Consider the following 27,750-nt stretch of genomic DNA (forward strand, 5'->3'; position numbering starts at 1 on the left):
CTGGCCTTCTGAAAATCCCAATGTAGTTTCTGTGCTGAGCGGGATGTTGCGAAGCTAGGAGACTTCTCATGAAAACCGCGTAGTTTTCTGGGTGAGCAGCAGGTCGACTATCTAGGTGACTGGTTGGAAACGTTGTGCAATTGTTTTAGGGAGACAATGGCAGACACAGGGTGTCTGTCTGGTATGTCTACGAAGTTTCTTCAGTCATTGGAGCACGCATGCTTTGTATCTTTTGTGCAATTTTTTAGGGGAGTGAGTCTCATGGTCATTGCCTGGTAAATCTGTCCAGTTGACCAATTGGAGGCTTAGATGATGTGCTTGTGGGTAGTGCAGATTGAAATGTCTTGATGGAAACTTCTACATTGTTATGAGTGACATTCAGTCGATTCCATTCCAGATTTGAGCGGTGCAGACTGCCCGTGAGGCAATCTCAAGCTCTGCACAATTCTGGGCAACAGTACATAATCACTGAGAGCTGAAACTGCACAATGGAGCTCAACGGATGTCCTACTAGTGGAGGATGGTTTGGTCATCGAAGCTTCAACAAAATGACCAAGTATTTGAATGAATGAATTCATACATGCATGACATCATGAATACACATTCAACATGACTCGATGACAATATGCCTCAAACCATCAATACAACATATACTCAGTGTGACTAAGTGATGGTGTGAGCGACAAGAGCAACACTTGTGATAGATTGTTGAACGACTGTGAGTACGATTCCGCGACAGTGCATACAACTTCATGTGTGAGTGTGATGGATGTTTACATAGGGAATACATCTTATACACATGAAGTGGGAACTTCTACGTGGCCAGAATATGATTGCAAGCATGACATTGTGACCAACATGAAAAAAGATGTACGTTGAATGGTTAAGCGAGGAGGGTGCAAAGACTCAACATGAGCTCACAGGATGAGCCCGAGTTCTTGCAAACATCAAGGGAAAAACCCAAGGAAGGCTTTGAAATTGGATGTAGGCCAAAATTTTGGATGGTGTTGCAGCTGCTACAATAGTACCTTGTAGTAATTAAATTATAATTATCTAATACCCTAGTAGCAAACGTTTTCTCTTGTAGCCATCTTTTAACTTCTTGTGGCAATTTTTCTATCTCATGTAGCAGCTTTGTTCCTTCCTATATCAAATTTGTCCTTCCTATAGCAGTTATGTTCCTCGTGTAGCAGTTTTGTTCCTCCTGTAGCAGCTCTATTTTCTCCTGTAGCAACCAACCTGAATCCTGTAGCAGTTATTCCTTGCATGCCAAGAGGTGGTGGGTCCACATTTTTATTATTTTATTTTTATTTTTCAATTTATTTTGTCATTATTTTTTTTTTTCAAAATTTTCTCTCTTTTTTCTATTGCATGCAAAATAAAATCAAAGATCTTTGAGTTAACTGAGTTGGCCCTCACTCACCCTTTCACACTCCTTGTCCTCCATCACTACTAAATGATTACAACCCACTTTCTCAAATCCTATTCACTTTTATCTTGTTCCTCTCCCACACATGTGGGTGTGTTGGTGGAAAGGTGAATTTATTTGCTATATAAGGCTGAGGTTTCTATGCTACTCATTTTGGCTATAAAAAAACCTTTTCCTTCATACAATTGAAACATTTTTCAAGCTAAAATAAGTTCATAGGAAAGTTTGAAAGGATTTCATATCTGAACCTCACCCTGGGTGTGTTTTTGCAGGTGATACTAGAGCCAAAGACTATGTTGCAGGTGTTGCATGGTGCCTTAATCCATCGTTGATACATGTTGTTAGAGGTTTCTTGCTAATGTGTTGATCGTTTGATGACTCCAAGGTAGATCTCAACATGAGTGAGGCTGTTATTGAGTGTCTTCTGAGGGATCATTGCTTTTGCATGTTTCTTCAGGAACAATTTTTTATTTGTTTCCTCCTTGCCGTGTTATATTCCCATGCTTGTTGCTTTGTACATTGGCTCTATTTTGGAAATATTTTTTGACATGTACTTGACTTATAGAGGGTTTTCAACACAAGTCTGTTATTTATTTATTTTTTTATGGTGGATCAAGTGATGTTGTTTGAGATGAACATTAATATTGCAGCAATCTGCAGAGGTCATGTTGCTGCCCAAAATTTGAGGAAATGACTCTCCAATCTCTTCATGATGATTGGTTCTTCTTAACTGGTGCTCTCAATTATGGTCTAGTAAGGTAATTGCAAGCTGCTACATGAATTTATTTATTCATGTAGTAGTCACAAAAACCATTTTGTAACAACAATATATTTCATATAATGCTTTCAAAAAAAAAAAAAATTCATGATCAATCTATGGACAAGGATCAAAAACCTTGGTTGTGGTGAAAGTAATGAAATAAGGGGCGAAAATGGAGACTTTTCATGGACAAGGATTAAAATGAGAGTGGATAAGAGGTCAAGTGGTGTGGAAAATGAATGATGAAGCTATGGTGGACCTATCTCAATATTTACTAAATAATACATGAACTTTTGGCCTCTTTCTCCAATTGGATCTGCCTCCTGTAGCAATTCTGGTCCCTCATGTAGCATTTTAGGACACCCTCCTGTAGCATATTTGTTTTATCCATATCTCTTAAATGGTAGACAAGATTGACCTGAATATTTTTGAGCATGTTTTCATCATCCTTATGCCCCTCCCCATAGAAACTCTTGGCCAATTGATGCATGAATCTTGAGAAAAAATAAAAATGTATGTAGGTGATGGAGGCCAATTTCTCGGAAAGTGTGCATTGGAATTTGCTGAAATTGATCGATCATACCATCATCCATATGCATCTCCCCATGAAAAAAATCATCCAATAGATGTATGATTTTCTAGATACGATAAAAAACAAAATTTCCTTGTGTATTTTGGCTTCCTGTAGCAAAACAGAGCCCTCTTGTAGCATTTTAGGATAGCGAGGAAAATGCATGAGAACGGCCTGGGAATGATGGATAGATGTTAGAAATAAATGAGGGAGATGGATTGAAATGACCTTGGTCCTTTTGGAGCATCTGAGCAAAGGAGGAGAAAGCCCATGTTTAACTTCCTTTGATTAGATTTTTGACCAACTTCTTCTTTTGGTGCTAACTTTTTTGTTGTTGCTTGCAAAGGTTGGAGAACACTTGCATTCATCATAGAGATACATGGAGAAACGTTTTTTACTTTTATTTTTTTTGTTTTAGACCTACTAGCTGCCTCAATGAGGTTTTCAACTAGTAGGTCTACCTAGGCGCCTCAAAGTAGGTTTTCACCTAGGATCTTTTCCTTTTCTCCCTTTTCTCTTTTCCCAACACATTGACCGCCTCATGGAGGTTTTCAATCAATGAGTCAATCTCAGGTGCCTCAAAGGAGGTTTTCACCTGAGATTTTATTTTTCCTCTTTATTTTTATTTCTTTTTTCTATCCTACTCTACTTGAAAAAACAAAAGTTCTTTCAAGTATAGGAATACTTCCAATGGAGCCATGTTTACATCAAGATGACTGATAAAATCATGTGTAGGCTCAGAAGATATGCTTTGACATGTACCTGAATATGAGAGACCAACTGCTTTGATTGAGATGAGATTAGCAATTGTTGAAGAAGAGTGTGTTTCTACATCTTAATGATTGTCTGGAATCATATTTCAATATAGTTGTGATACGCCTGGTCCACTTGCACATTTGGATCTCTTCTACCATGAAATTTAAATATTCCTCTTTTTGTTGATTGTCTCTTGAACACATGGAGGATCTGATGGTAAAAATAAGGGAACTTTCTCAATCTCTGATTCTGATTTCTGTTGTTCATCAAGTGCAACCTATGATTCTTTGGGCTTCTCATTTGAATCTTGTTTTTCTTAATGTTGTCCTTCAATGACATCAAGAGAATATCTTTTTTGCAATACTCTTCCTAAGATAATATGAATACCACTGAGATCAAGAGGAGATGTTAGGAAGTGTTGTACCTCAACATTGTAAGTGGGCTAAGATACTTCCTTGTGTGGGTTTGGAAATGGTTGTATAGGTAGTTGAGTGGGATTAGATATTTGAGATGGATGTGGTTGGGGTTGTGGTTGGGGTTGTGGTTGTGGTGGAGGTGGATGGTAGGGATAACATGGAGTTGGGTATGGAGGATATTGAGGAAAATATTGAGAATATTGTGGATTTCTCCCATAAGATCCTTTCCAACATTTTTGCCAATATTGGTTTTGGAGTTGATATGGCCAAGGTTGCCAAGGAAAGGGTGTGTTCCAATTACTTTGAGATGGATGTGCATAACATTGAAATTTTGAATTAGATTCTTGCATCATACTAGGTTGACTAGGTTTCCATGGTTCTCTTGGAGCTATATAACATAGTTTCTTTGGTGATTGACTTGCTCCATTTTCCTATTGGTAAACTTCCTTCAACCTTGATAATGATGGGAAATATTTAATAACATGCGACTCTGCATGGACAACACAAATATCAACATCTTCGTTTTCCTCATCTTGCATTCTTAACATTTCTACGTGTTCTCTTATATTGCTAAGAATTTCTATTTTAAAGTCATCAAATGAATTTGCAAGTTTAGCTTGATGTACTGATCTTGAAGTTGGTTTACTTACTCTTGCCCTTCCTCTTGATATGTTTTTGCGTGTTTCACAAATTTCTTCAAATGATAATTAATATACATCACCTCTATTCATGATATCAAGGAGATCAATCTACTCATCCCTAATTGTTCTAAGTAAGAGGGTTTTTAGTGTGTTAGATTCTAGTAAATGATGTAATTTTTCTCTCTTAACATTATACATGAACCTCTCTATTAGATCCTCAAGGATATCGCCTTTTTTTTTAATTCATTCTAAATATTTATTCTTTAAGATCATGATATTTATATTTTTCTAGAAATATCTTTTTCATATCATTCCATGATCTTATTGAATTAGTCACTAAACTCATGAACTATTTAAGAGGTCTATCCATCAATGTTGCTAGAAACAATCTCAATTTTTGAGTGTTTAATAACCATAAGATATAAAAACAATTTAAAATTCAAAGAGAAAGGTTTCCGGATCCTCTGACCTCATACCATGGAAGTTAGGAAGGAAAGATGGAGGGATGTTCTCCATATGCACACTGATATCAATATCTTGAAGTGAAATCAAATAGGATATTCTTCATTGTCATCATGTCCATCCATTTCTTCTACCTTCTCTATCACCTCTTCTTCTTCTACCTGAAAAAGTGGATGGTGATGTGGCTCTTACTGCACCACGTGATCAAATGGGGGGGGGGGGGGTTCGTGTTGGATAAGTTTTTTTTTTTTAATAAGAATGCTAATGTAATGAAATTTTCTGTTTTTTGAAATGAAATATGCCTAATGCAATTTTTTTTTTTGCAGAAAGTACAAGAAATGAAACAACTAGGGAAGAAAAAAGATGAATACTTTGACACCTTCCTAGAAACAGTGCCAAAAAGTGATGAGCCCCAGTATTGCAACAAGAATGTTGTAACTCACAAGGCTACCAACTTAAATTATCAACTTGGGGTTCTTACAAACTTAAGAGATGTCGACACTATATGTGTGGCATACAATGAGTCCTTCCATCATTAATATGATGTAATAGAGTGAATTTCATGAATTCTAAGCCTAAACTAATTGTAGAAATTTAAATGTTACTTTGAAAATAAATTAATCCTAGGCAAGGACAACAATTTGTAATTGAAATCCTAAAAGCTTGAATTCAAATAAATATGCCTAATCTACTTCGTAAAAAGGCATGGCCTAATTGGTACTTATTATTCCTAAATCATGAATTTAGAGCCTAGGGGTCATGATTCAAGACTAAGAGACAAAAACCATGCTTTTGGAGAACCTATGCTCAAGTTTACATGTGCTACAGGAGGTTGTTACAGGCGAAACAAAATTGCTACAGGAGGAGATAATTCACCGAATTACCAAGTAAATAAAATGAAAATGGGATGGGACAATTTTTTTTATTAATTAGGATGTATTAGATCTAAATTAAAAATGGAATCACTCCAAAATACCCATGTTAACATGTGCTAAAAAATAGCAGAAAATTACTACTCTAAAAAGTGGAAATTCAAGAACTAGTGAGTTAGTTAACCTATCCAATGCCTAATATAATCAAACGAGAATTCACTGGGGTAATTTTTTTTATTAAATTGAATGTTTTTATGACCTAATCCAAGTGGAATAAACTCAAATGAGGCTCATTAATATGTTCTAAAAAATAGCAGAAAATTACTATTATTTTTCTAGAAGGGGCTTCCAGAAATTCTAGATTTGTAAACTAGTAAACCAATCCAAGTAGATCAATGATGAAGATTACTTTTAAAAGTTTTTCTAAGTATGAATCATTATTTTGAATCTATAAATAACCTTCAAGATAAATTACATCAATCATTTAACCCAATCCTACAAAAAAAGAAGCATCAATACTAAATGCAGAAATAGGAAAAGCAAGAATAAGAGATGCATGTGAATAAGAAGTGAAAAGAAGGAAACAGAAATTATACAAAAGGGATTTGAGGCTCCTAGGATGGCCAATCCCAAGGATTCTATATCCTTATGAAGGATACCAAACTTTAGAAGCTAAAATTGGCACCAAACTTCATTATTTGAATCAATCCAAGTACACCCCTGCTAGAAATGAAAGTCAAGTTGCAAAAATACAAGTTTTCTCCACAAGAAGACTAAGAAATACATGCCCGTAGAGGAAATTCGAATTGGTACTTATAAAAAATTATGAGGAAACATTCTCCTTTAAAGGAGAAAGATTTCCCCTCCAAAATCCCTCAAATAATGGATCTGGTTCCCAACACGAGGAATCTGCATTAAATGACAGGAAACACATCCCTAGATTTTCTCATTCACTCAAGTTCCAGAATTTGTGAAATAATGTCATAATATAATGTTTATTTATTATCCAATATTTATCCTCCTGTATTAGGGAGAAATTCTCTATATTATCTCCTCCTCCAAATCTTCATAATCTGCCCAATATTCTCACAATATTCTTCAAAAATAAATAATATCAGGAACAAATATGCAATTATCTCTAAACCTTCCTAATGAACATATTAAAGATAAAAATAAATATTAAATTTAGAAGGAGAGGTTTAATATAGCCTTCATGCACATAAGAAAGGTTATATGGGCCGTAAAATTTGTTGTACATTGGGTCTTATGACAGGATTTCCCAGGACCTAATTGGTGGGTTCATTGGTCTAGTGAAGGGAATTACCACAAATAAAAAATCATAACTACAACATGCTCATTGCAAAATTAGAAAGCTTGTCGGTCTTGTGAAGACCATTTGCACACCTAAAGGTCACAACTATGTCAAGTTTAAGTCGGCCTTTTGGCTTTTGTTTTGATGGTGCAAGCAGGTTGTCTTCAAGCAAATTTTTGTCGACATGTCGAACCCATGAATTGCGATGACAATTTCTGTCAAACTTTTGACAATAACATAAATGTCAAAAATATGACTATAAAATGTTTGATGTTTCATGAAATATCTTTTTTCTCGTTATAACTACGAATGATCGTTGCAAGAAAGACAAAGAACCATAAAAAATTGACTCAATGTTTATAGTGGGTTAGTTGAGCCAACTAACTCTTCTTGGAAGTTGAGGCTATCCTCCTTCCCCATCTAGCTCGACCTCTTCCCTAGGAGACTCCTATAGTAAAGAAGGGTCTTCTGAGTCATTGGAATCTAAAGGATCCCCAAGGATGACAAACAATAAAGGAAATCATGGAAATAATCAAGGAAATCAACAAAACAATCCTACAGCCCCTGGCCTAATTAGGATGATGTTGTCGTGCCTAGTATACAACATCATTTTCCAAGGAACCCTCACATGTTTCTCCCCAAATTTTACCATGATTCAAAGTAGCCAGCTAAGGATCACATTAAAGAATTTATGTAGCCATCAGACAAAATAATGTTTGACATGAAGACGTAGTATGCATATTGTTCCCATATATAGTTGAGGGAAAGGCCACTACATGGTATTTATCTAAGCCTCCCCAAAGTATCATTTCAAGGGCACAATTTGAAGATAAGTTCCTATAATATTTTGGAGACGATAAACCACCAGAGATGTTGGTCACATAATTGTCAAACATGAAAATATAAAATAAAGAGAACGTAAAAGATTTTAATCTTAGATTTATTTAGTTAAAACATAAAATTCCTATTGAATTTATGCCTTCTCGGAATATTGTTTCTTATTATGTAAATTCCTTACCTCATGATATAACCATTTGAGTGAAGAGAGCACAAAAAGCTACCTTACAGGAAGCCTTTCAGGAAGCCTTATTTGTAGAAAAATATATCCTTAGCTTCTAGCCCAATTCCAATAAACACGCAGACACAACTTATTCCTTTGGCAAGAAATTTGAAACATTGAAACAACCCCGCAAAAAGAAAGAGTCTTCTCCTTTCAATTTGGAAAGCCTCCAAAAGGCCTTTAAGAAACTGCCAAATATGAAAAAGAATTCGATAGAAATTTCTTCAAACAAATAAAATTTTAGGGATCCTTTCCAAAATAAGTTTATTCCTCCAAATGAGGGACTTACTGTTGAAGGTTTACTTGATATTAGACAAGTAATCATCACTAAACTACCTCTGATAAGAATGAGGTGGAGGTGCCTGAAATTAACACTGAAGAAGAAGATGACTAGCCACCACCTACTATATGTAAATTTTCAGACATGTTGTTTGAACAAGACCCTGGTCCAATTATTTCCAATCAATACCAGTACAATACACACAGTAAAAATATAGTTGAAAAACAAGATCCTCTTCCTGCTGATAAAGCCAAAAGTACTAAAAAACAACTAACAAATGTGTAGAAAAACGTTGTCATAAAATTATGATATAACCTTATTGAAGACTTGAAAAAATAGATGGCTAATATTTCATTCTTTGAACCACTGAAAATTCATTTAATTCAACATAAAGTTCAACAACAATTTGTTGAATTTTTTTCAAAAAATAAAGCTATTTCACACAAAGATGTAGCTAGTTTTGAATACCTCCATCCAACAATGTGCATATTTTAAAATGTTCGTCAGAAAACCTTCCTACACAAAAAAACCACCCCCATTATTTCTTACTTTTGAAATATTTAATCGCAATCTGCACAATTGTATGATAGAATCAAGGGATTCTTTGAATGTTATTCTACTTTCAGTATGAAGTAAATTATATGCTAAAATGCAGCCTTCTGAAGAAAAAATTGTTCACCTCAATAGAAAAAATATGAAGGTAGTAGGAGAACTTACTGACGTGCTTATTAGATTGACATTAGACCATAAGGTTCACTTGGATATTGATAGATTTATTTCAAACATTCTTGAAGCATACAAATTATTTTTAAGTTGGGATTGGATGCAACATTTAAAGAGTTACATGTCTACAAACCTAACACGTTTATGGTTACCTTGGAAAGGAGAAGCCAATAAGATAATAATTAACAAATAAAAATATATGTGCATGTTATAACTAGCATTGATGGTCCTAACAAACTAGGAATGCTTATTGATTCTCTAAGTATTGATTCATTCTTTAGTAATTTTGTTGCTAATGTTTCTCCTTTTTCAAATAATGAACAAAAATCTGAATTTTCGACTGTAAATAAATTAGTAACAATAGATAAAAAATTGATTGAAGTTAATTCTGATCCTAAATATAAATTATGGTCTTTGTATTTTGATAGGTGGAAATATAAAGAAGGTGAAGGTGTAGGTAGTCTCCTCTTCGATCCAAGGGGAAGTAAAAGCTTCATTACTTGTAGGTTAGAGTTTGAGTTCACCAACAATGTTGCGGAGTATGAGGCACTCATAAAAGGACTCAAGAAGGCTTTAGATCTTAGTATTTAATATCTAAAAGTGAATCGTGAGTCTAAAATAATCATCAAACATGAAACAATGTCATTCATTTCCTTTTAGCTCATTTAAACAATTATCAAGCAGAGGTATGGGACTTGATTTCACAATTTTTTTCATTTAATATTGTCTCTATACCTAGATATTTAAATCAAGAAGTTGATATGTTAGCAAATGTGGCATCTAGATTAATTCCAGCTGAGGGATTTGAACTTAATTCCTTTTCTATTAAGTTATTGATTAGACCATTGATAATTGATAATGTTATTAACTGGCGGGAATTTGATCATGACTAACAAATAATTGAGTTCCTCCATTCATAAGACAATTTTCATGATACCGCGATTGACGAGTTCACTCATGAGGAGAACCTTCGTAACTTTTCTCAAATTCCAAGTCAATGGTCAATGGATGATTTGGATGATCTGATAAATTCTATCCCTCAACCTATTATTAGGCTTGACAAGCTTTATGATTTGCAAGACATATTTAAGGATACAATTAATTGTAAAACCAACAATTCAACCATGCAATATGATATCATTAATTTTCGAACCAAGGATAAACCTTAAGACATCAATTTGGGAATTAATTGCACCCCTCAGGAAAAGGAATATTTCTTATGTCTATTTATAGAATTTAAAGAAATTCACTTGGGAATATGGGGACCTTAAGATCTTTGATCCAAATGTTATACAACATACAATTCCCATTAAACCACACACTAAGCCTTTTCAACAGAAATTGAGAAAATTCTATCCCAACTTGGGAGCGTCTGTTATGAGTGAGTTTAACTAACCCTTGACAACTAAGATAATATTATATTTCTAGTATACCCAATGGGTTGCAAATTTAGTCCTGGTGAGAAACAAAAAAGGAGAAGTTTGTCTCTATGTTGACTTCAGAAACTTGAATAAATCATTTGATAAAGATAACTATCCAATTCTTACCATGGAGAAAATCCTATAAAGGGTTTCTGGTTCTATTATGCTATCCCTCTTGGATGGTTTCTTAGGCTATAACTAGGTTATGGTGCTTCCCACTAACCAACTAAAAAAATCCTTTAGAACTCCATGGGAAACATTTGCCTATAGAAAGATTCCCTTTGGAATGATAAATCTTGGATCAAATTTTCAATGAGCAACGGATATCGCTTTTGGGGGTTAATTAATGAATCTATGGTCATTTACTGAGATCATGTTATGATATGAAATTAATAAAAAGGTATTACAGACTATGTGTAGAGTTGTCTATATTACTTAGTGCAATGGATCGATAAGGTTGCGAATAACATAGACAATAAAACAATTACAAAACACAATTAAAAACACATCAACATAGCCAAAATTTGATAAAGGAGTTCACCAAACTTCCTGGCTACATCTCCTTCTCCTATCTTCCAGTGTTGACCTCTATATTATGTCTTCAAAAATGGTTGTTACAGGTGTGAGCTCAAAACAGAGTCTCAACACAAAAATGGATCTCACCATTGTGTTTCGCTCGAATCCTCAACTCGAAATGAGTATAAACACGACCGTATTGGTCACCCTGACCTCCAAACCCCCTGGAACGGTACAAAAATACACTCTCTCCCATCGAATTTCTATGTTACAGTGTTTTTATAACATGTTTTAGTTTCAAATTCTAATAAACGTGGAAACAATACGTTTATAATAGAAACAGGCTAAAAATGAAAGGACCTGTGGGCGTTGGTAGACTGCAACTATCTGGCCTTTCCTCGACACTAATCTCGAGAAAAAAGCATCTAACAGCTGTCCCGTCCCACTATTCAACTGATCCGAACAACCTACACCGTTGATCTACCCTCTGCCGTCCGACGGCTATCACGCGGTTTCGCGCTTCAACTAGCACGTTCGCTATTTCTCTAAAGGCATGCAATAAAGTGGCTTTAAGGAGGCTACGTGTCACTCGCTAAGTGGAATTGCATGCTTCTGCTCCAAAACCACTTCCTACCTTGAGGGCACGTGATAAACCATTTACCGCCCTCCTGCCAGAACTCAAAGAGTTTAGCTCTTTTTGTATAAATATATTGCGTCCATTTTCATAGATAACTTGCCTGCATGTTTTGACACGATATGCGTCGATCTCCTTTGATCGAACAATCTCCTCTCTTGACCACTGTTCCTCATCACCTAAGGCCTGAACCAATCATAGACTGCCACATCATCTGCTGCACTGACATCATTAGGTACCTGCGACTCTTTCCTGGGTTGCCACATGTCCTGTTAACATAGGCTTTGACCTTTTGACTTGAATCTTTAATTGGCTCTCTTTTCCTTATCCGAACTCGGATTTTCATGTAGTTTGCACCATTAGCTTTGTTTCAACGAGCTCTTCAACATTGTTCCACTTTCAACTGTATTTGAAGAATTTTGAGATGGAGTTTATTCAACATCCATTTTGGATCACTCCTCCCCACTAGAAGCTTTTGGTCCACCAAAAGTTGGTCTTTAGCTATCGAGTAAGTGAGGATAAAGTTCCTTCACTTGTCAAATTTCTATCCATTGTGCTTTACTTGGGTTTGTACCTTTGAGTCCAACTTGAAGGTACTCAACATCCCCTCGTCATGAAGTTCTTATCCTTCTGTCAAGAACTATGTCCTCCTATAACTCATTGAGATACTCAGGCAACAGATCCTTAATGGAAGTTAACTAACCTTGCTCTTTGGGGTCTTCAATCAATGAAGGTTCATACAATCTCAAGTTCTCAACATTAATGACTTAATAGATTTGAATATAAGCTTGTAGATCAAGGTGGAAAGCACTTTCACCAATTTTATCAATTATTTTGAAAGGACCATATCTAATTGGCTTTAACCTTTTACCTTCCCCTTGTAGTCTTTCTTTGTTGATGTACAACTAGACTTGATCACCAACTTGAAAACTATGCTCAACTCGATGCTTGTCATGTCGTTCCTTATACTTGGCTTTACTTCTTTCTAGCTGTTCCAGTATTGCCTAGTGAATTTCCTGGATTTGTTCAATGAACTTAGTTGCTTTGTCCACATCACTATGTCCATCAACTGTTATTTCTTTACCAAAGACAAAACCCAAGGGATAATTTGGTATAAAACCAAAACAAGTCTCAAAAGGAGACCTCTGAGTAGAATAATGCTTGGCACAGTTGTAAGCATGCTGCAAAAAACACAAATGCTCATCCCAAAGCTTGGGATGCTTGCTGCAATATCCTTTAAGCAATTGTATCATAGTCCTGTTGAGAATCTCGATCAGATATAATAGAAGTGGGTAGCCCAAAATGAACCCATAAATTTTGAAAGAACACCTTTGCAGTTTGTTCATATGTGACCTGTTTATTACAAGGTATCAAAATACACATCTTACTGAACCTATCCACAACTACATACAAATAATCATGACCTTTTCTAGACTTTGGCAATCCCCCAACAAAATCCATGCAAGCACTTTCCCAAGGATGAGAAGGAATTGGGAGTGGAGTATACAAGCCTAATTTTCTATTACTTGGCTTGCTTGTAGCACACATAGTACATCCTTTGATATATCTAGAAACTTTCTCATGAATTCATGGCCAATAAAAAAACCTTTGAAATTGTGCAACTATTTTACTTACACGAAAATGACCTGATATGAGAGAAGTATGTGCTTCTTGAATTATGTTAACTCTTTCAGTTTGTGGAATGCATAACTTTCCCAAATGATATAAGAGTTTGTCCTTTATATAATAATCCAATTCTTCTACCTGCTTTCCATGACTTAAAGTTGCATATACATCCTTAAAATCTATATCTTGAGCATATTGTTCAATGTAACTTTCATGGACTACTGAATTATGCTTAAGTATAGTAGATGCATTTATGATTGGTCTTGATAACATGTCTGCAACCTTATTATGTATGCCCTTGTTATATCTGATAACAAGATGAAATTGCTGTAGAAAACCCATCCACTTGTAATGTCTTTATTGTTGCAATTTAGTTTGTGAGTGTAAATATTGAAGTGGTTGATGATCTGTGTGTGTGATTATTTCTTTACCCATTATATAATGTTTCCACTTTTTAACACTTTGTACTAATGCAAATAATTCTTTATCATATGTACGGTAGTTAACTATTGCAGAAGTAAATGTCTCAGAATGAAAGCATATAGGCTTCCTGTGTTTCATCAACACTGCTCCCAAGGCATAGTCACTTGCATCGGTCTTAATCTCAAATGGATGCTGAAGATCTGGCAGTGCTAGTACTGGTGCTATACTAATCCTTTCATTCAAGGTGTCAAAGAATTTATGTTGTTTTCCTCCCCACTGAAACACCTATTTCACACTTGTCAAAGCATGTAAAGGAGCTGCAATCATCAAAAAGTTAGCAATAAACTTTCTTCAATATTGCGTTGCCCCTAAGAAACTTATAACTTCTGTAGTAGATTTGGGTTTATGCCAATTCACAATGACTTCAACCTTAGAGGGATCTATCTTCAATTCACCACCCTCTATAATATAACCCAAATAATTTAAATATGTCCTGCCAAATTCACATTTTGACAGTTTCACATAGAGATTTTCTCTTTTTAAAACATCTAAAACCTACTTTACATGCTTTACATGTTCATCCCAAGTCTTACTAAAAACAAGAATATCATCTAAATATACTATTACAAAATCATCTATAAATGGTCTAAATACGTCATTCATGACTCACATAAATGTAGCAGGAGCATTAGTTAAGCCAAAAGGAATAACCAACCACTCATAAAGTCCTTGCTTTGTCTTAAAAGCAGTTTTCCATACATCCTATTCTGCAACTTTGATCTGATGGTAGTCTCTTTGCAAGTCTAATTTAGAAAAGTAAATTGCATCTTTTAATTGATCTAATAAATCATCAATACGAGGAAGAGGATAACGATTCTTGATCATAATTTTATTTAGTGCTCTAAAATCAATGCACATTCTCCATGAACCGTCCTTCTTTCACACCAATACAATTGGTGATCAACATAGTGATGTGCTTGGTGGTGTTAGCTACCTATACCAATAGGTTTCATATTTCATGATTGGCAAAGAAAGTTCCAAATATGCTCTGCTTTGATGATGCAAAGATCCCATATTTCCAAGAGAAGACAAGGTGTGCATGTGGCTTGATGTGTACTCAATTTTGATGGATGGTCCAACAGCCTAAGCTGGATCATGCCATGTTTTAAATTTTCAGTTGTAGAATAGAGAAAGAAGTCTGTCCAAACTGTTTAATCTTGGCAGACCAGTAGCTTAGGTAGAGAAGTAAGGTTCCCAACTGCTTAATCTGGGACCTTGGAGGCAATAAGGGTAGCATTAGATAGAAAATCAAAAGGAAAAAGCCAAAGAAAAGAAAAGGCAAACAAGGGTCTGCAAGTCTAAGTGCACCCTCAAAGAAGAAACAAAAAATGCTAGGCAAGTAGATGGGTAGGCAGATAGGGGTTGCAGAAATGTCATTCCTTACAATTGAATGTGTGCTAACCTGTTTACAAAGGAAATTCAATAGGATTGAGAAGATCTTCTTCTCCATCAACTTGCAGCAAAGCAAAGAAGCATGTCTAACTTCCCAATTTTCCCCTTTTCACTCCCATTCCTAACATCCCCTCATCAATTGAGATTCATGGAAAAATTTGAAGTTTTATGGTGGTTCTTATTCCTTTAAAAGCCACGTTTCTTGTCTAAAAGTCTTTTCATTTTGATCTACTCCCTAAACTAAGTGATTTTCAAATCAACTTAGTGATATCACCCCTCATCCACCCTTTCATCCACATTAATGCCTAACTTCTATTATATAATTCCCCTATGTTACCCTTTCCCTACTATTATAACACCATGGTGTATAAACCCCAAACATTGTATAAATATCCCTCCCCTTGGCATTACAGCCATATGTCCTCTGTCAGGGATCAAATGGACATCTGGTCAGTTTGAGAAACCTAAGCCTTACCCCCCTTCCCCCTTCTGAATCCATTTGACCCGTTAAACCCTTTATTTGCTAAGAAGACCTTATGAAAAACCCTTTTTACCCATAACCCGCTTCATTTGCAAAAAGCGCACAAGTACCCACTTTTTCCAACTTATCCAAAGTATGGGCGCGATATTATTTTCATTCGAAAATACAAACAAAACCATATAATTCCACCGAAACCCAAAGTCCCGCTGGGCACTCCTTTCAAAAGAAAATAATATTTTATTACTTCCCCGCGCCCGTATCAATCGGCCATCTCAGCGTTCCGTCGACCGTCGGATCAGGCCCCTTTGATCCGACGGCCCTCGTGCATATCGGACCGGCCCCGACGTACGAGATTTACCTTCCGATATCTGTCAGAGGGTGACATCAGGCCTCCGCCACGCGCCACCCCCATAGCGTATCGAAGGTACGTCTGACATTCCAGCCTCCGTAACAAAAGCGGTGCGATATGAAACCGCCAACCGTTTCCGGTTTCAGGTGATCCGCCCTGCCAGCGTCACCGCCGTGTCAGCGCTCCATCCTCCAGTTGCTCCACCTGTCTGCCACTTCATCATCCCCGTGGACCCCTTGTATGCCGCCACATCACCCGATGACGTCATGCTAATGTCATCCGACCTTGACCCCCCTGATGACATCATGCTGACGTCATCCCAAAAAGGCGCCAAAGTCCCAAAAAACTATATTTTGGCCGAAATGTCGCGTTTTTTGCACTTTTTGCAAAAGACGTTGTTGTATCCTCTGCATGAAATTCACGTCCGAGCCTTCGCCAACCTGCTGAATTCAACCTCCAGACTGCTGGCGCGCCATTTCACCTGCATCCTTGACCTTTGCCGACTGTATATCAGGTATTTATCCGTGCAAATCCTTTCTGCGCCCGATTCTGTCTGTAAATTGCCAAAATAGCTTAAAAACACTGAAAAAGCAGATAATTCACCAGCAAAATTCCCTCTGCCTGGTCCCCATTGGCACCTAGAACGTCGAAATTCACCAGCTAAGCCTCGTTTACCTACAATTTGATTAAAACTGCATTCTGTTCGCGCATTCGCGAACTAATAACCCAAACCATACCATTTTGCTGTAAAAGAGAGAGTAAGGCCAGACATTTGCCTTAGTTATGTTCAAAGCAGTATTTTAATCGCTGCAACTCACCTTTTGTCCTCTGAACCCAAGTAATTCACCTTCCCGTTCAAAGAAACTCGTTAGTGTTGTTCTGCACGGTAACACTAGTCCATAAATCACAGAAATCCTTAAAAGCATCCATGGATCCACCAGTAGCCCCGGTGGCATTGAATGTTGCTCCATTGAATGCCCCTTAGAGACAATTAGAGTGGCAGCCTCTAGCAGACCTGGATTATCAGATATCTGAAGAAATGTTGATGCACATCAAGTACCACATTCATCTGTTGAATGAATTGAGGATTAAACATGAAGCTGGAATAGATGTATTAGGTATTTGGGACTCTTTTCTCCCTATCTTCAAGCTCCCACAGGTCAACCAGTTTCCTGAGCTAATTCATCTATGTGCTGAATGCTATGACCCTACTCAGAGGGCAATGCTTGAACCCTCAGGCTCAGCTGTTTTCTATATCACTCCTGAAGCCATCAGAGAGATGCTACAATTCAAAACTCAGAAGAAATTGGTTCCTTTGTCACTGAGTGATCTGATTAAGCAAGGAGCCAGGTTGACAGATGCTCAGGTCACCAAATTAAATCAGCTCTACATTGACTCTGACTCTGTCAAGTATCCTCCTATCAACCATGTGTACCTCAATCAACTGGGCAGAGATCTAGTAGATATGATCAGTCCCATTCTGGGCTACAATTCAATTGAGTTTGTTGATGAAACTGTGCTGGTAATGATGCTTATGTTTTCCCCTGGAAAATCTCCAGTCTGCTATGAGTATGCCACTTACATATCAGATAAAAGGCATGAGCAATTGATGAACCTGCCAAGAGAAAGGGTGTTCAGATACCGCTCCTACATCTACCACTTAATGTTGTACTATCAACACGAGAAATTTCATTTTGCTATGAAAAGAGTGGATGCACAAGGGAACCCAAGGTCAGAAGTCTATTGGTCTTCTGCCTTCCACTTCAGATCTGAATCTCCATACACTTACTGTGAATTCATAGATCTCTTCATCCACCCTGCCATGTCTATGCTGATGAGCTCACCTCCTCCAAGATTTACTGATGAAATGAAAAGGGTCCTTCAGCTATCCAAAACATACAGCATTGGGGACTGGTACTTCTACCAACACCACACAGTTATCAGAATATATGGGTGTGAATTGCCTCCCTATAGATTGCCCAGGTATGTACCCATGAGATTGTTTGCCTTGGAATACTTCAGGAAATTTGGAAATTTCGATGTGCTGCACTTTTCAGGCAGAGGCAAGAAAGCACAACTGAAGGTCAGGAACCAACTTGGCCACTTTATCTATAACAAGAGGGAGGAAGGTTGGCGAGAAGCAGACAGAATGCTTGAGTCCTTTGGCCTTCAGACCAGTTTTCTTTGGACACCCTACGACCCCAATCACTTCATAACTCTAAGAAGGGTCAAGTATAGGCTGTCCAGTTATGATCATGTAAGGATTCCTCACATAGAAAAACATGCAAATCAAGTAAAATGGAGGAGAGGAACCTTAGAGGAGGTTGTCACACAAGAAGAGTTAAATGAAAGAGCAATAAGAAATCTGAGGAAGATAGCTGACCTTGAGCTTTGTTCACAGGTGTTTACTCTTCCAAGCACACAAGTGGGAGCAGTTGCCTCGTCCTCAACTGTAAATCAGCAAGCAGCCAAAGCTAGTGAGCAAACCTCTACCAAAGGCAAGGAAAAAGTGATGGAAACAGAACAGCCACCTCATGAGGAGGTGTAGCAGCAACAGCAATAGGAACAACAGCAAGAAGAGGGGCAGCATAACAACGAGCAGCCATTACAGCAAGAAAGGGCAGTTGAGGCCCCAATTTTCACTGAGCAACAGGCTCAGAATACTGTGCCTCCCAGGCAAGAGACTACTACCGAAGCTTCAGTCCTCCAAACTCCACAAAAGGAGGATGTAAGTAGGAAAAGGGACAGAGAGACTCCCCTGACATCATCCATAACTCAGGGAGGAAAAAGGCATAGGATGAATCCCTTCTCTGAGGAGGAAATGCCAATTGGGCAGTCTCTGGGCATGGGCCCACCAAGTAGAGAAGCATCTGCTAGCGCCTTCCAGCAGGGACAAGACAGAACAGTGGGAGGAGAAGTCAGCTCCTCAAGCCACCAAAGAGAAGCTGAAGGAGGAATCAAACAGCAGTTTATTGACATTAAAAGGAAAAATGAGCCACTTAAAATACAGCTCTACAACCATCTGCTGAAAATGGCTCCTACTAACCAGCAAAGACTGATGTCTGCCTATGATGTTCAGGAGGGAAAAATGATCATGAGTCATTTTATGCCAGCTGTACTACAGCCACAGTCCCCTGCAGATTATATAAGGACCAATCTTGAGGTCCTTGCCAAGGACATCCACCCAATGGACAAAATTGAATTGCACAAACAAACGGGTGAGATGGTGTATGCCTCCCTGGCAGACAAAACGCTGGACAATTACAGGCTAGAAAATAGCCTAAATAATACAACTGCCCAGCTTGAGTTGGAAAGGGCATCCTCTCAAGCGAAGGATAATAGAATTAAAGCCTTAGAGGATATAATTATAGAACTTGGGCATGATCCCAAGCATATTAAGGTTGTGTAAGCATTGTTGAAATTAAGGGATGCAAACATGGCAGCCCTTAGAAAGATGGTCAAAGTCCCAGCAACAATTCACCCATAGACTGAAGAAGTTGCTCAGCTAAGGCATGATAAAGATGCCACTGCTTTGCTGGTATCCTTATACAAACAGTTAATCCAGACCCAAGAGAAGCTGGGAGAGTCAGAGGCTGCCCAGGCAGCATTACAGGCAGCATTGCAGCAAAAGGAAGGAGGTCAAACCTCTCAGCCTCCTCCTGAAGTAATTAATCTTGAGGAATCTCCTCAAACCACTGCTCCTCCAACTCAACAAACAGAACCAGCAGCACCATCCACCTCAGCACCAGCGCCAACAACAGACCAGGCTTCAAGCCTGGACATGCAGAAACTGAGGAATGAAATCCAAGCCCTGGAAGCCCAAATGTCAGAATTAAAAGAGGCCAGGGAAAATTTGGGCAAGTTGAATGAAATATATGATAAATCAAAACAGACTGTGGCAGAAAAGGGCAGGGAAATAAAAGCCCTTAAAGACAAGATAAAGGAGCTGGAAAAGGAGCTCACATTGGATAAGGTGACAACTGAGCTCAAGACAGTGCTATGGGCCAACATTGGCCAATCCATCACTGACCAATGGCAGTACATTGAGACAATCCATGAGCAGTTGGAGCTCATTGCAAAAGCACAGAGGGAAATCCAGAGATCAAGGGCATCTCTAGGCAATATGCCTGAGGTTGCCAATAGAGTGATCAATGTGCTTAACAACAGAACAAGTGCTCAGTTAGCTACTATGGGAATCTCCAACAGAACTGAGACTATCCAGCTAATAAAGAGGGTCCTAACACTGAGAAACCTAGTGCAGACACTAGAAAGAAGGACCCAGGATTTGCAGACCGAGGTCAATAGATTCATGGAAAAATTTGTGGCTTTGCAAAACAGAGGTCTTCCAGGCTTACTGAATAGCGCAGGAAAACTTATTTCACATGAAAACTATGCCAAGAGGGTGAACACCTTTGCCACAAATCAGATCACAGAGAAAGCTAGCACCTCAGAGGAAACAGGGCCAGCAACAGGACAAAGTCTCTACAACAGGGTAGAGAGCTTATTTTTTATTATGGATGAGATCAAACATCTGTTTGAAGCGCCTCCCAATTTCTATAAATATACAGAGGCAAATGAGACATTAGATGCAATTCTCAGACATCAATTTCCCACAGAGGAATGGTGGACTAAGGCAATACAGATGATATTATAAACCATAGCCTGTAAATCAAATTTTGTTATTTATTATTCAAATCTACAAGTGATCATGCACAGGAAAACTTGAAAAGATCAGCAAGCATGAAAGAGAAAGGACTGAGCCAACTCAGCAGAACTATTTGGCCAACAAAGCACAATTGACAGCTAACAGGAAGCAGGGTCGAAAGTTACAGCACGACATGCCATAAAGACACATTTCTCAGAGTTAAAGCAGAACGGTTAGACCGACTCAGTGGCCTCTAAAGGCCAAAATATCTTCTGACAAACATAAAGAGCTTTTATGTTGTATTATAAACAGTCATAACTTCTTATCTAGTGTTCTGTACAAAGTTGGTGAAAACATTCATTTCTCAGATGACTCAACGCCTTAGATATTTTGTATAAACATTTGTATATATTTTCCCCTCACATAAGCTTGCAGGGGTTGTCGTTGATTACTCTTCAAGAGTTTCTTTTGCTGTAAATCTTCAGAGTTTAATAAAAAGGCCGATGGAATTTCCAAAGTCTGTGTTGTCTGAGGGATTGTGATGCGATTTGCTGAGTGCTACAGGATTCCTGCATGTTGTCATGACTCAATAAGTTTCCTTTGAACTTTCGTTATGTTTCTTTATGTTATTTTCATAACTCATCCATGTTCTAGATTTCACAATTAATGGCAGAGAAAAAGACTAATTCCAGGATTTATTCATAGGATACCTTGAATTCAATCTATGCTATTACAAATGTTTTCTTCAGTTATGGTCATAAAGGTGTGATTCTTAATTGCTGCACCTCTACACTGTATCATTCACAGAAATTATTGTTTAGGAATTCAAGTCTGCTCCTTTACAATACATCTCTTTCTTACAACCCAGCTTAGTGGAAAATTCTTAATTGCTTTTCACTGGTTGCACATATTTCATCACTATAATATCAAGTTTGTTTCATGAGATATTCAAAAGGCCCCGTAGTTTCAGCAATCCTAATCTACCTCTCAAAAAACCAGTAACAAAAGACTCCATTGCCCAATGGATTAGAATTATATGAAGGTCTACACCTTAGGAACAGAAGACATCCCTCAACCAAAACATAAAACCAAAACCTGAACATCACAACTAGCCTAAAATACTATCAAAATAGAGACAAATCACAAAGAGAGAGCCCTCTCGTATTATAGTTTGGCTAGAAACTGTAATCCAAAGACTGGTTAGTGGTTACCCCGGCTGTATTCCCTTGGGAGTCATAGGGAACAACCTGGGTGTTAACATAATTGGCGACTCCACTGGGGACCTGAGCATATTGTTTTTTAACTGTTGTCTGCCAAGACAGTGGTTTTAAAAGCTTGAGCAGTCCCTTAAAAACAGTCCTAAAAAATATCTTAATAATACCAGAAAGAATTTCAGAAGCTGGCTCCTAAAAGGGAAACCAGGCACACTAGGTCGAACCCTGACCCAAATCCACCAGTAGTTTTGAAAATCAAAATACAATTCCCAAAATAATTAGGAAACAGCAAAGGCAGGAAAATCCTAGCAATTTGAGTCCTGAGACAGCTCACCCTGAACCAGTTCCAACTCCTATCAAGGTTCTATTTCGGTCTACTCTTGTTTCCCCCAGTTCACCATCTACATCTCAAAGCCCTCCTTTCACATCTTCACCCACTGCACATATCCCCTTGACCACCACTCTAGGTGTTGCTGCACCTGTTACCCCTGTGATACACATCGTTCCTTTCATCCCAGGTGCTCCTATAAATCCCCCAAACCTTGTGAATATGGCTAACAGATATGCACCCTTGCAGTTACCTGCTAATGTTGCAGCTCTACCCCAAGACTACCAAACTAAGATCTCATATTTTGACTCTACTGGCCCTTTCTCAGCTATTCAGCATGCCAAAAGAATGCAAGATCATTTTGAGACCTATGAAATAGATGATGACAGTGTGAGAATGAGGATGTTTGTTCAAAGTCTAACTGGGGATGTAAGAACTTGGTTTAGATCCCTGAATGCAAATTCCATCACAACTCCTGATGAGCTTTATCAAGCCTTTACTAACAGATGGGAGAAAAAGAAAGATCCTCTACACATACTAGGTGAATATGACACTATCAAAAGAGGTCCCCAAGAGACTGTTTTGGAGTATTGTGCAAGATTTAACAATGTATATAATGCAATCCCACAAAATTTAAGACCTCCTCCTGATTTGGCATTGTACAAATTTCCTAATGGTTTTGACCCCGATATGGCTTATCAGTTGAAGGAGAGAGCTCCTGAAACCCTTGCAGATGCCCAAAAGGTTGTTGTCACAGTGGAAGCTAACCTGATTGCCAAAAGAAACAGAGCAAGGTTGGAAAAGAGGACCACCTTCAAAGAAGAACCCTCAGCCTTTGATCAAAAACTGGATGCAATACTCACTGGTATGAAGAGATTGGGAGATAGAGTGGAATCAGTTGAGAGAAAGTCATCATGGGAAGCACCACAAAACAATCCTCCTAGGAATCCAAATTTTAGGAGAACTCAAAATCCAAACGTTGGCAAGGCCAGTTCTGACCCAGACATAAGACCCCCTTTCCAAGAAAATTTTGCTGAGACTTCCACATCAACTGAGCCCAATGAAGATCCCCACATTAATTTAATGGGTTTGGATGGTGAAAGTCAAGTCTTTTTAACACAAGAAAATCATGAGAATGATGAAATCAAGCTGTTCCAAACCAAATCAGGTGAGTCATTTGACTTTAAGTAAGGCTATGACACAGCTGTTTATGAAGTCCATAAACAATACAAGCTAAGGAGTAGAACTGTAAATGTAACATAGCCTGAAAATATAAAGGATAGCCAGCAGCCCAAAAGAGCCATAGTTACAGAGCCAAATAACACAACGGAATCACTTGCAAAGGAAGTAACCATTGAAGAAATCACTAAACCATTTTCTTCAAATTAGCAGCCCATGGCTACATCATCCTTGCACCCTAACCCAAGTGTCATTCCTCAAGAGATGAGCAAGAAGGGCAAGCCTCAAGATCAAGGTAAGAATCAAGAGGAAGAGATAATGAACAAGGAAAGAACTGTCATCCACAGCCAAAAGACCCAATCTGAAAAACCCTTTGACCTAGAAACTGAACTTAGCAAATTGAAGGTAGTTGTTCCTCTTTCAGAGCTAGCCAAGCATGACATTTATAAACAGAAAATTAAGAAGTCTCTTCAACTTACTAACAACAAAGATGATGTCAATGTGCTGGATGATACCCCAGAATTACTGTTCGGTCCAGAAGTGGATGGAAAAATAGTAGTCACAGGGATCTTACCTTTTTATGTCGGTTTACATGTTCATGATAAGATATTACACAATGCAATGTTTGACTCAGGTGCCTCTCACAACCTCATGCCAAAACCAGTCATGGAAAGACTTAATCTAGATATTACAAGGCCATATAAGGACCTATTCTCCTTTGACTCCAACCAAGTCAAGTGCTTAGGCCTAATAAAAGATCTATGTGTGTCCCTTGTTCAGTACCCAAACAAAACAATTCTAATGGATGTGGTAGTTGCTGACATCCCACCCAAGTATGGGATGTTGTTATCAAGGTCATGGGGGGCTAAACTTCAAGGTTCCCTACAATTAGATATGTCATATGCTACCATCACTGTTTTTGGGCAACCAAAGAGATTGTACAGAAAAACATTAATGAAATACATGGTCAGCAGTGAAGAAAAGCCTCAAAACTTTCCCATATATGTTGTCCATTCAGACATAGACTCATACATTCTCTTCAATGATAATACAACTCTCTCAGATAATGAGGTTGAACCCAAGACACTCATACAAGAGGAAGACAGTAATGAGCAAACTGCTACCCAAGAAACAATGATTAAGAAAACATTAAACACAGCTGCTGCTCAAGAAAGCGAACAGGTTCCATCAAGTGATCAGACTGTCATAGAAGACAAACCAAGTGAAAAATCAGAACTTCAACTTATGATCCCAGATCATAGAGGGGTTATTAAACCCCCCCTAGATAGAGAGAACCTATGGTTTCTTGAATTTGATGGGTCAGTCAACAAGTTAGGGGCAGGAGCTGGAGTTTGGATACACAATAAACAAAACAGTCATGCAGAAGGCCGAGCCTACAGACTAAATTTCAGATGCACCAATAACATGGCAGAATATGAAGCTCTTTTACTAGGCCTTAAACTAGTAAAGTCCCTACAAGCCATAAAAGTATCAATTCTGGGGGATTCAGAGTTAGTCATCCAACAAGTGAAGGGAAATTTTGTCACCAATGACAAGAGACTGAGATCTTATAGGTCTGCTGTGGCTGAAATACTAAGCTTCTTCTCTGAATTCCAAATCACCAAAATTTCTAGGACCCATAATCTTCATGCTCATAGTTTAGCCACATTTGCAAGTACCTGCAAGCTGCCTTTTGAGCCCCATCATCACTTTACATCTGAGGTAAAGCACAGACCTTCTGTCCCAAACAATGTCAAAGACTGGCAGGTATTTGAAGATGATGCACAAATAAACAACTTCTTGACCTTGCAACAAGAATTTGCAGGACTAAATATTGACACTGAAAGAGCAAGTCAATCACAAATACAGTTTGAACAGACTAACCACCCAATATCACCCAAAACAGCAAAACAAATGCTAAATCCAACTATTTTCAACAAGGAGAACATACAACAAATTCAACAAACCAATCATGAGGAAGTAGCTGTTGTAGAGGCTGAAATCATAGAGCTGAAAGACAATTTTCTCCCAACAGGCCTAACTCCATTAGAAGACATCTTTGACTCAAATGACATCCCTAGAAAACCAAAAATGCAGCCCCTAAATACAGCCATTGAAGAATGCAACATTGGCACTGTTGATAAGCCCAAGATAATAAAGCTATCTGCATCTCTGCCTCCTGACCAAAACCCCAAATACATTGACCTTTTCAAAGAGTTTCAGGATGTCTTTGCATGGGGTTATGAGGATTTAAAATCCTATGACACCTCTGTTATCCAGCATACTATCCCTCTCAAGCCTAATCAGAAGCCATTTAAACAAAAATTGAGAAGGATTAATCCCATGCTCCTCCCTTCAATTGAAAAGGAATTGCAAAAAATGTTTAAAGCAGGCATCATAGCACCAATCAGGTTTTCTGATTGGATTTCAAATTTGGTCCCTACAAGAAAGAAAACTGGTGAAATAAGGCTTTGTGTGGATCTTAGGAACTTGAATCAAGTATCCCTCAAGGACAATTATCCCTTACCCAAGATGGATCACATTCTTCAACGGGTGGTAGGTGCCTCAAGGATCTCATTACTTGATGGATTCTCAGGTTTTAATCAAATCTTAGTGCACCCCGATGATCTAGACAAAACTGCATTTACAACCCCATGGGGAACTTTCAAATACGTAAAAATGCCTTTTGGATTGAAAAATGCAGGGGCAACGTTTCAAAGAGCAATGGATATTGCTTTTGCCAAAGAGATTCATGACTTCCTTGTCATTTATTTGGATGACCTCACACCCTTCTCAAAATCTGACCAAGAACATTTGAAACACTTGAGGCAGATCTTCTTAACATGCAGGAAATATGGAATTTCCTTAAATCCTAAGAAGTCTCTGTTTGGTTTGGAAGAAGGCAAGCTGTTAGGACATATCATTTCAAAGGATGGCATAAGAATTGACCCAGATAGGATACAAGCTATCTTACAAATGCCCCACCCAAGAAATATCAAAGAATTGCAAGCATTCTTGGGAAAGATCAACTTCTTGAGAAGGTTTATCCCAAACCTAGCATAACTGATCAGATTACTGAATAATATGCTAAAGAAGGATTCAAAAGTGAAATGGACAGTTGAAGCAAATCAAGCCTTTGAAGGTATAAAATTGGCCCTTACTCAGACCCCAGTCCTAACAAATCCTCAATTTGACAGGGAATTTATCATATTTTCCTTTGCTTCCCAACACACAATTGTTGTTGTCTCGTTACAGAAAGATGACCAAGGAAATGAGAAACCCATTGCTTTCTTTAGTAGAGCTCTTAGAGATGCTCCCCTAAAATACCAAATCATGGAGAAACAAGCTTACGCTTTGGTCAAGGCCATCAAAGACTTTAGGATTTACATCCTCTATTCACATGTTATAGCTTATGTACCAAGTCCCATTGTCAAAGACATTCTCACCCAAGAAAATTTAGAGGGCAGAAGAGGAAAGTGGATTGCCAACATTTTGGAATTTGATATTGAGATAAAACCTACAAAACTAATAAAAGGGCAAGGTTTTGCCAAACTAATGACAGAAGCAAACTTCCAAGCCTTAGACATCAACCAGCTGGACAATGAACCGGAGCTGGCGACTCCAAAGATCAATGTAGCCTTTGAACAATCCCCTTGGTACTCTGATATATGTTATGTATTGCAAAACCTGTGTGCTCCCCCAGGATTGTCCAGAACTAAATGTAGATTCTTAAAAATGAAAGCCTCAAGATTTTTTGTTATGGACGGAAATTTGCTTTGGAAAAATCATGAAGGGATATTGTTAAACTGCTTAATAGAGAATGAAACTAACAATATCATGAAGGAATTTCATGCAGGTGACTGTGGTGGACACTTGTACTGGAAGTCCACTGTGGACAAAATACTAAGGGCCGGTTATTATTGGCCCACTGTTTTCTCTGATCTTAAAAAATTTACCACATCATGTCATAAATGTCAAGTGTTTGAGGGAAAGAGAAAGTTATTACCACTTCCCTTGAGGCCTATTGCCACAGAGAGACCCTTTCAACAATGGGGCTTGGATTTTATTGGAGAAATTCATCCCTCATCCTCTGGCCAACATAGATGGATTTTAACAGCTACAGACTACTTTACTAAGTGGATAGAAGCTGTTCCATGTAGACAAGCAAATGATTCAACAATCATTCAATTTTTGGAGAAT

This window comes from Pinus tabuliformis, chromosome 1_1 (assembly GCF_031772625.1).
Source record: "Pinus tabuliformis cultivar Carrire ecotype Pingquan chromosome 1_1, CPIR1, whole genome shotgun sequence".
In the NCBI taxonomy this organism is placed as follows: domain Eukaryota; kingdom Viridiplantae; phylum Streptophyta; class Pinopsida; order Pinales; family Pinaceae; genus Pinus; species Pinus tabuliformis.